This window comes from Macrotis lagotis, chromosome 6, assembly GCF_037893015.1.
Source record: "Macrotis lagotis isolate mMagLag1 chromosome 6, bilby.v1.9.chrom.fasta, whole genome shotgun sequence".
NCBI classification, from domain to species: domain Eukaryota; kingdom Metazoa; phylum Chordata; class Mammalia; order Peramelemorphia; family Peramelidae; genus Macrotis; species Macrotis lagotis.
In genome coordinates this window covers 151,507,544-151,517,040 of record NC_133663.1, presented here as the reverse complement: position 1 = coordinate 151,517,040, position 9,497 = coordinate 151,507,544, and the positions used below count along the sequence as shown (strand labels likewise).

At 32.1% G+C, this 9,497-nt stretch overlaps 1 pseudogene; it reads left to right on the top strand.

Annotated features, from left to right (window-relative positions):
* Positions 1 to 3,677: 3,677 nt before the first annotated feature.
* Positions 3,678 to 7,361, top strand: LOC141492256 (sterile alpha motif domain-containing protein 3-like; annotated as a pseudogene).
* The last annotated feature ends 2,136 nt before the right edge of the window (positions 7,362 to 9,497 follow it).

Sequence of the window (9,497 nt, the reverse complement as noted above, 5' to 3'; positions counted from 1 at the left end):
TTATATTTTTCTTTCAGTGAATTCAATGGCATAATTATCTTTGCTGAAATTAATATGATTTATTTGAGGTATATATTTCATCTTTTTCTTTAAAAAATTTGACCCAATAGAAATCAGAACCTAAATTCAGAGAGTTAATACATTTAGATAGATTTAATTATTCTTAATTCTAGGCATTAATCGATTCATCACAAAATTTATTCATCTATTATATGCAAAATACTGCACTAAACATGTTTGTTTATTGGAAAAGCAACTATACTTGAAAATTTGACTTCTTATTTTCTAATTTCTACTGTCACTGAGAGATCTTTAGCAAGCCAGTTGCATGTTCTAGACAGAGAAATTTTCTTTACTGTTTTGTTTTATTTTCAAATAAAAACAGTTGATATATTGAACATGATTGCTGGTCATAATCAGGAAGACATTAATTTTAATGTTACTTTAGACAATTACTGGGCAAATAATCCAGGGCAAATCATTTTATATCTCTTTGTCTCAATTTCTTCGAATGTTAGAATAATAATAATAGTAACTAGTTACAAGGCTATTTAGAGGCTCAAATAAGATTCAATATTTAAAATTCTTTGACAGAATTAGCTATTATTATTATTATTATTATTATAATCAATAAATTGACTAGAGTCTTTCCAATTTCACAGAAAATTCTGTGACTGTGATGGTATAACTATGATTCGAGGCCTTAGAGAACAGAGAAATCTAAAAGAAATATGATTCACAATCTCCACAAAAGCATGGCACAGTGAACATAGTACAGGCCTTTGCGTCAGGAGGATTTGAGTTCTAATCTAACTTCAGACATTTAATAATTACCTAGCTTTGTGACCTTGGACAAGTCATTTATCCCCATTGCCTGGTCAAAATAAAGGAAAAGAAATAATTAAGAGAGGAAAAAGTTTAGAAAGAAGAAATAAAGAGTAAAATGATTGAAAACCGAGCTTTTAAAAAGTATACAAAATAAGAAGGAAAAAAATGAAAGGAACAAAATGGATGACAACTAAAACTGTCTAAAATAATGGAAAGAGAGGGAGCAAATTTATGAAGAAAAATATAGCCATTTAAATAACTATAAACAATTTAGGAAGAATTGAGGTATTTGGAATTATTTCAATACAATGTGAGATCCTTTCAAACTAAAAGTTAAAACCATATCTGGAACATTTAAACATCAATTGACGACCTTTAAAATTGAAATTTTCATGGAAGTACAAGACATTCTACCAAGTGTATAGAAGAAATGTTGCAGCAAATGAAAGAGAAAAAGGATGCTTCCTGATTATACTATATTGAAGAAAACCACTAGAAATGAGGAGAAAAAGACAACTATCTTGGGTTTCTAAGAGGGAATAGAGCCCTATTCAAAAGAATGAATATTTATTAAATATATAGTGCATATAAAGCCTTGTCATAAGAATTGGGAATTTACCTAAGAAATAAAATAGGAAAATATTATTCTATATGAAATATGTAGCATATTTGATTAAAGCAAGAGGAAGAACTGAAGAACTGTCTTTCTCCCCCTCCTAAACTGGAAGATAAGGAAGAGGGAAGTCAGTCCATTTGACAAAGCAACAAAGGAAAAAGTTCAGAAGAAAACAATTATGCTGCTAAGGAGAACTGCTTGAAAATATTGTTGATTTTTTTATCATCAATGATAAATGACTAGATGTTCTATTGGTAGCCTCATTTTTCACCTTCAGTGCTTACTCATCCATAGTGAGGAAAGTGAGAAGTAGAAGAAATTTAAGTAAAATTCTGAAATCTTTCCAGAAGCCTGATAACTTTGTAAAACAAGAGGTCCTGTCTTCTTCCAGTAGACCACATCAAAAGAACACAGGGTGTTGGAAACAAAACAAATTTCAACAATTGGGGTATGTAATATAATATAAATAGATATCAAATGTGAAGATGGATATATATATATATATATACATATATATATATAAACATTTTCATTAATTTCAAACATATTAAACATTTCCTGAGGAAGAATAAAGCAGACTTTACTCCACTGTCAAATGAATCCATTACAAAAAAAACTTAGAATTCATATAGAATAAACCAACTAATAGATTCCTTGTACTCAAATATACTTGAATTTTGAAAATCAATTGAATTTTCACAGTGTTGCAAGACAGTGTATCTAAAGTTTTTAGAAATTCTATTAATATTAACCTATATGAAGCTCAACTGATTCATATGCTGTCAAATATTTAGTCCTATGAATGGGAACCATAGGGAATTTTCTATTACAATTCTTTTAAAATTTGATGAGCTTGCCAGAATTTTAATTCCAAATACATGTAGTTCTTGTTCCCTTGTTCAACATTGCCTCCTAGAAAACATTTCTTTTATATTTAAACAACTTCAAAGTTTATATATGAAATAAGAGTTTATTTACCCATGGAATTATGAATGCTGTTTTACTGTGTGTGTGAAGGAATGGGGGTGGTTAATATTTTAGGATTTTTTTTAATCTTTTCTGTTTACATGATCACAGAGATGGGAGATGCTCTTAAAATTCCAGAACTGTCAGTTAATTTTATACTCCTTTTTTTACTAAGAATAGGCTGCCTGGATGAGATAAAGTATGATTTGTCAAGTATAATTTTGCAATTTTGAACTTTGCTACATAAGATGAAAAAAAAGGTGGCAGTTTTGACATTAAATTCCTTTGAGTTTCATTTTGTTACAATCACTCATCTTTTTGTCATGAATTCCATTGTAGAAAATAATCATTTATTTAACCAGTAGTTACAAACAAAATTTGAGTGCCACCAGTATAAGATTTCTCTTCCCATCTTCATAGAAATTGAGGCCATTATTCTATAAAGAACTTTTGATTTTTAGGAATAGGAGTAGGGAATAGATCTATCATTTTATTGGTACAGACACCTTCCAGAGCCTTTATGAAAAATCCCCTCTAATGATAACAAATTATCCCTTTGTGTTCTATTTCTATATATTTTCATGTGCCATCCCTCACTCTTAGAATATACTCTCATTTCCTTTTTGCCTTTCATAATTTCTCTCTTTCAAGGCTTATTTTGGGTGTCACATAGTAGATGAAGTTTAGACAGTGTTGCTGATTATTAAAGTTTACTCCCTACTCACATTAACCTGAAGTGTGATTATGTTTACTAAGCTGTCAACATGAACTTTTATTGGTTTCTTTGCAGACATCTCCCACTGAAAATTCAACCTCTTTCTCCTAAGACTCCAGGGGGTGTCCTTACTGACTGTCACTTTATAAGATGAAATTAAGTCTTATGATGTCAAAATCAGACTTTCAAATCATTTTCCAGTTCTTTTATAAATTTTTTATCTTTCTATCTTAGACCAGAAGCTCCTAACTTGCTTTATTGCATTTATAATCCCATGCTTGGTACAAAGTATGTACTTAATACATGCTTACTTTCTTCTTCAACCTACCTATAAATGTGTATATATTAAATATTGCTTCTTTTATAAAATAATATATAAATATATGCTTCTATATAACAATATTCACATATGATTTTGTCTTTTTATCTCCAGTGCCTTCTATAATGTCTAACACAATGTAGTTTTTGTCATAATGTGAAATTTATACCTACAAACTGTGCAAATTCTTAGTCAATAAGGGAGTTAAGACACTGCATTTGAACTCATTTAGAATGACGGATATGGGATGTTCAGGAAGGACTAGCACCTTTAGTATGAGGTTTAATCCTTTTCAGGGATGTTTACCTGTCTCTGGTATCCACCTGTTGCCTAACTCTCAACTCTTAGCCCCAGAAACACTAGCACACTCAGCAACTATGTCTCTATTAAGTCACCTCTGCAAATTGTTTAACCCAAGCTGAGAGTAACTGATAGGCCTCAAGCTCTTTGGTGAGTAAAGGGTAAGGTTACCCCAAGATTGTGAAGACTTCCTCTGGTGGAATGGATGAAATAAAACAATTTCACCCAATTGCAATTTAAAGGTGGTAGAAACATTTGGAGGGTTTAGAGATTAGTCAGATATTGAAGACACCAAGGCCATTGCCAGTCATCTTAACTTTTATCCTGGCACTAGACTTCACTGACTCTGGAAGAGAGATTACTGATTACTTTGTGCAATTCTACCCTAATTTTTCTACCCTAATTAAATCCAATATTTGTAAGTCAAGGCATCACTCCTCCTGAAGTATTTTTCTCCATCATGATTTAATAACATTATTTAGAATATATACTGACATTGAGATCCATATATGTGATGTCAAATGCCATTATTGCCATTTATTCTCTCTGCTTTTCAGTATCTTTGTTCAAAGAAATGTAGGTATTGATTTTTGCACATTGAACTCCCAGGAGAGTTTTGAGGAAAGGGCTAAATAAACAAAAATGAATTATTATTATTATTATTATAACATTATTATTATTGTTGTTGTTATTTTCTATTTAGTTTTCTATTTAGTTTTCACCACCAGTTTTGTCATTTTTCTTCACTTTATAATGATCTGAGATGATGATTTTAAAGATGTATGTTAGATGGATATACAATAATAAACAAATGTAGAGTTTAAGCATAAGTTATTTGTATGTTATGACATTCAAACATTTACATTGTCTATATATTAACTATATCTTACAGTAATATAGTATTAGCATATTGTAAACACTAACTCTGAGTTCTATACAGTGTTCTAATTAATCTTCATATACTTCAGTTCTTATTGACTATAGGCAATTTTTAAGAATTAGAGCTAGAAGAAAAATTAGAGATCTATACTAATTTGCTCATTTTAAAAATAAAGAAACCATAAACCACAGATGCAAAATATTTTAAAAAGGTTTTATTTATTTTGAGTTTTATAAATTTCCCCCAATCTTGCATCCCACCCCCAAACCCCACAGAAGGAAATTTGTTACTCTTTATATCATTTCCATTTTATACAATGATCTGAGTTTAATGTGATGAGAATGAAAGCATATCCTTAAGGAAGAAATATACAGCATGAGATATAGCAGAATTACATAATGACATTTTTTTTAAATTAAAGGAAATAGTCTTTGGTTTTTGTTCAATCTCCACAATTCTTTCTCAGGACATAGATGGCATTCTCCATAACAGATATTCCTAATTTTTGCCTAATCTTTGCCCTGTTGGTATGAGTAAATCCATTAAGGTTGATTATCACTCTCATGTTGCTGTTAAGGTGTACAGTATTCTTCTGCTCATCTCAATCAGCACCAGTATATGCAAATCCTCCTGGGAAACCGTGAATTCCCATTCCTCTTGGTTTCTAATAGAACAATAGTGTTCCAATATATACATATACCATAGTGTGTTAAATCATTCGTCAATTGATGGACATTCTCTCAGTTTCCATTTGCCACCACAATCAGAGCTGTTGTGAACATTTTGGTACAGGTGATGCTTTTAACCCTTTTCCATAATCTCTTCAGGGCATAGACCCAATAGTAGTATTATTGCTTGATCAAAGGGTATGCACATTTTTGTTGCCTTTTGGTCATAATTAGCTATTGCTCTCCAGAAAAGTTGGATGTGTTCACAGCTCCACCAACAATGTATTAGTATCCCAGATTTCCCACATTCTTTCCAACATTCATCTTTGTCCTTTCTGGTCATATTGGCCAGTCTGAGAGGTGTGATGTGTTACCTCAGAGATATTTTAATTTGTATGCCTCCAATAATTGGTGATTTAGGGCATTTTTTTCAGATGAGTATGTATTGTTTGATTTCCTCATCTGTAAATTGCCTTTGCATATCCTTTGATCATTTGTCAATTGGGGAATGGCTTGTCTTTTTCTTTTAAATTTGGCTCAGTTCTCTGTTTATTTTAGAGATGCATCCTCTTTTTTTTTCCCCAAGAGGATGAAGTGAGTGGAGCTGCTCTCCTCACACTGAATGATCGGATGGTTCAGCAGCTGGTAAAGAAGATTGGACATCAGGCAGGTCTGATGGACCCAATTAAAAAATACAAGCAAAAAAGTGAGGAAATCCTGCAATCTTCTGCAGACTCCAGAGTGATAACCCCATCAAAGCAAGCAGAAATAGTCCATCACATTGATGAAGACTTCTATAATTCCATCAGCAACACCCAGCTGTATTCATCCTTTCATCCAAATGAAAACCTTGATGTTGGATTAGTTGACCAAAGGGTCCTGAAACAAAGAAAAAATGTGAAACATCTTCTTGCAAGAAATAAGGCATTACAGTGGACAGAATCCTATATTTTACCAGACTTCCCATATGATGTCAAATGCATGTTAACTGAGCAAAAGTGTCCAGATCACAGCATGAGGATAAGGATCATTGAGTTTTTACAAGCAGACATGACAAAGTATCTGGAAGGATCATTGTATCCAACTACCCAACAGTACAATGATGCTGTCAATGCCCTGCTTCAGGCATATCCATTCCTTGATGAAAATGGCAGTGGTTTTTCCTGTGGAAAAGAGCACTCAAAGACTGCTTCAAGTATGTCTGGAGAGCCATAGAAGATGATGAGCAGGTGATGAAGAATAAGTGTAAATTTGGTTACAGAAAAGGACAGACAAGGAAATCTCTCACAGAAATCAGGTGTGAAGAAATTCAGATTGTCCAGATAAAAGAAGAAGATGTTTATTTAGATTCTGAGGTAGATGAACATATTTACTGGTTCCATCAAGAATATGTCAAAGCTGAAAAGAGCTGGGGAGAAATCGATAAGAGGATGAGCCAGACTTTGGAAATTCGGAGAAAGATGATTAACAACAAGACACCTTTGAAGGAAATTCTCAAAATGTTTCCATTCTTGAAGTGTCCTTGTCAGCTGTTCAGAGAATTCCAACTACTCACCAGAACTGACATTTATAAGAAAACATAACAGATTTTGGAGACCTATTCAGAAAGCATACTGACCTCTTTTTCAATGGTGGAAAATCCAATCACTACTATGTTGCATGAGAGAATGAAGCAGTTTACAGATGAGGACATCCTAAAATATATGAAGATGACAGCCACATGTTTAATTCTACCAGAGTTTTTGGTGATGATCCTACCCTGTTTGTTGTTGTGAATGAGGAGGTGCATGTCTCAACACCAGTCTTAAAAGTTAAAAACCCTTTCCACATCAATGCTTGTGAATTTACTCTGTATCTTGAAAAAAGAAAAATTGACTCAAGTGGATGACTGCATAATGGCCTTGGCTGCTCTTATAGCTTCATTTCATGTGTTTGGTGTGCAGTACCCAGGAATGTTATATCACACATTGAACTTTTTAGATACTTTGATCTTTGATATGAGCAGTCCACATTTTCCTTGTATTAGAGAAATGGGAAAAAATGAAGAATTTCAACATCGACTCATTTAATTACACATAAAACATTTATTCTTTTTAGTAATAAAGTTTGTCAAATTTAAAAAAATGAAATGCATCCTTTGTCAAAAACACTAGTCGTAAAATTGTTTCCCAATTTACTGTCTTGGTTACAGTGGTTTTGTCTATGCAAAAGCTTTTTAATTTAATCTAATCAAAGCTATCTAGTTTATTTTTTATGGTGTTCTCTTTCTCTTCCTTGGTCATAAATTGCTTCCCTTTCTATAGATCTGACAGGTAAACTATTCCTTCTTTTCCTAGTTTACTTATAATATTGTTTTAATGTCTAAATCCTGTATCCATTTGGATCTTATCTTGGTATAGGGTGTGAGGTGTTGGTCTAATCTAAGTTTCTTCCATACTAATGTCCAATTTTCTCAACAGTTTTTATCGAAGAGAAAGTTTTTACCCCAATAGCTGGACTTTTTGGGCTTATCAAACAGCAGATTACTATAATCATTTCCTGCTATTGTACCTAGTTTATTCCAGTGCTGCACCACTCTATTTTTTAGTCAATACAAGACAGTTTTGATGACTGATGCTTTACAATACGATTTTAGATCTGGTAGGGCTAAGTCACATTATTTTGCATTCTTTTTTTCATTAAATCCCTGGAGATTGTCAACTTTTTATTTATCCATGGGAATTTAATTACAATTTTTTCTAACTCATTAGAGTAATTTTTTAGAATTTTGCACTAAACAATTATTTTGCCCAATTATTTAAGTCTTATTTTATTTGTGTGAGAAGTGTTTTGTAATTGTAATTGTTTTCAAAAAGTTTCAGAGTTTGCCTTGACAGATAGACTCCCAGATATTTCATCTTATCTAAAGTTCCTTTGAATGGGACTTCTGTTTCTAGCTCTATCTTCTGCATCTTCCTAGTCATATACAGAAATAGTGAGTATTTATGAGCTGTGACTTTGCTAAAGTTGCTAATTATTTCTAGTACTTTTGTAGGTGATTTTTTGGGATTCATGTCTTATGCAAAGAGTGAGAGTTTTGTCTCCTCCTTCCCTATCCTAATTCGTTCATTTTTTTCTGCTCTTATTGCTGAACATTTCTAATATGATATTTAATAGAAGTGGTGGTAGTGGGCATCCCTGTTTCACTTCTGATCTTATTGGGAATGCCTCTAGCCTATCTCTGTTGCATATAATGCTTGCTGATCATTTCAGATAGATATTCTTTATTATTCTAAGGAACAATCCATTTACTCCTAAGTTCTCTAGTGTTTTTAGTAGGAATGAGTGGTGTATTTTATCAAAAGCTTTTTCTGTATCTATTGATATGATCATATGTTTTCTGATAGGATTGCTGTTGATATAAATCATAATACTAACAGTTTTCCTAATATTGAACCAAAACAGCATTCCTTGGATAAATCTTACTTGGGCATAATGTATTATCCTAGTGATAACTTATTGTAGTCATTTTGCTAAGATTTTAAGATGTTTGCATCTATATTCATCAGGGAGATAGGTCTATAATTTTCTTTCTCTGTTATAATTCTTCCTCATTGAATTTTCAGTACCATAGTGGTGTCAAAGAAAGAGGCAGAATCCCATCTTCTCCTATTTTTCCAAAGAGTTAATATGGAATTGGAACCAGTTGTTCCTTAAATGTTTCATAGAATTCAATTGTAAATCCATCTGGACCTAGAGATTTTTTCTTGGGGAGTTCAATAATGCCTTGTTGAATTTCTGTTTCTGAGATAGGGCTATTTAGGTGTTTAATTTGCTCCTCATCTAAACTGGGCAACTTATATTTCTATAAATATTCATGTATTTCATTTATAGTATAAAACTTACTGGTATAGAGTTGGGCAAAATGAATCTGAATTATTAGTTTAATTTCATCCTCATTGGTGGTGAATTAACCTTTTTCATTTAGGATACTAGCAATTGAATTTTCTTCTTTCTTTTTTTAAATCAAATTGACCAGAGGTTTATCAGTTTTATTGGGGGATTTTCATTAAAACCAGCTATTGGTTTTATTTATTAGTTCAATAGTTTTCTTTCTTTCAGTTTTATTAAGTTCTTCTTTAATTTATATAATTCCCAGTCTGGTCTTTTACTGGGGGGGGGGTTAATTTAATCTTTCTCTAAGATTTTGTTTGCATATTTGTCAT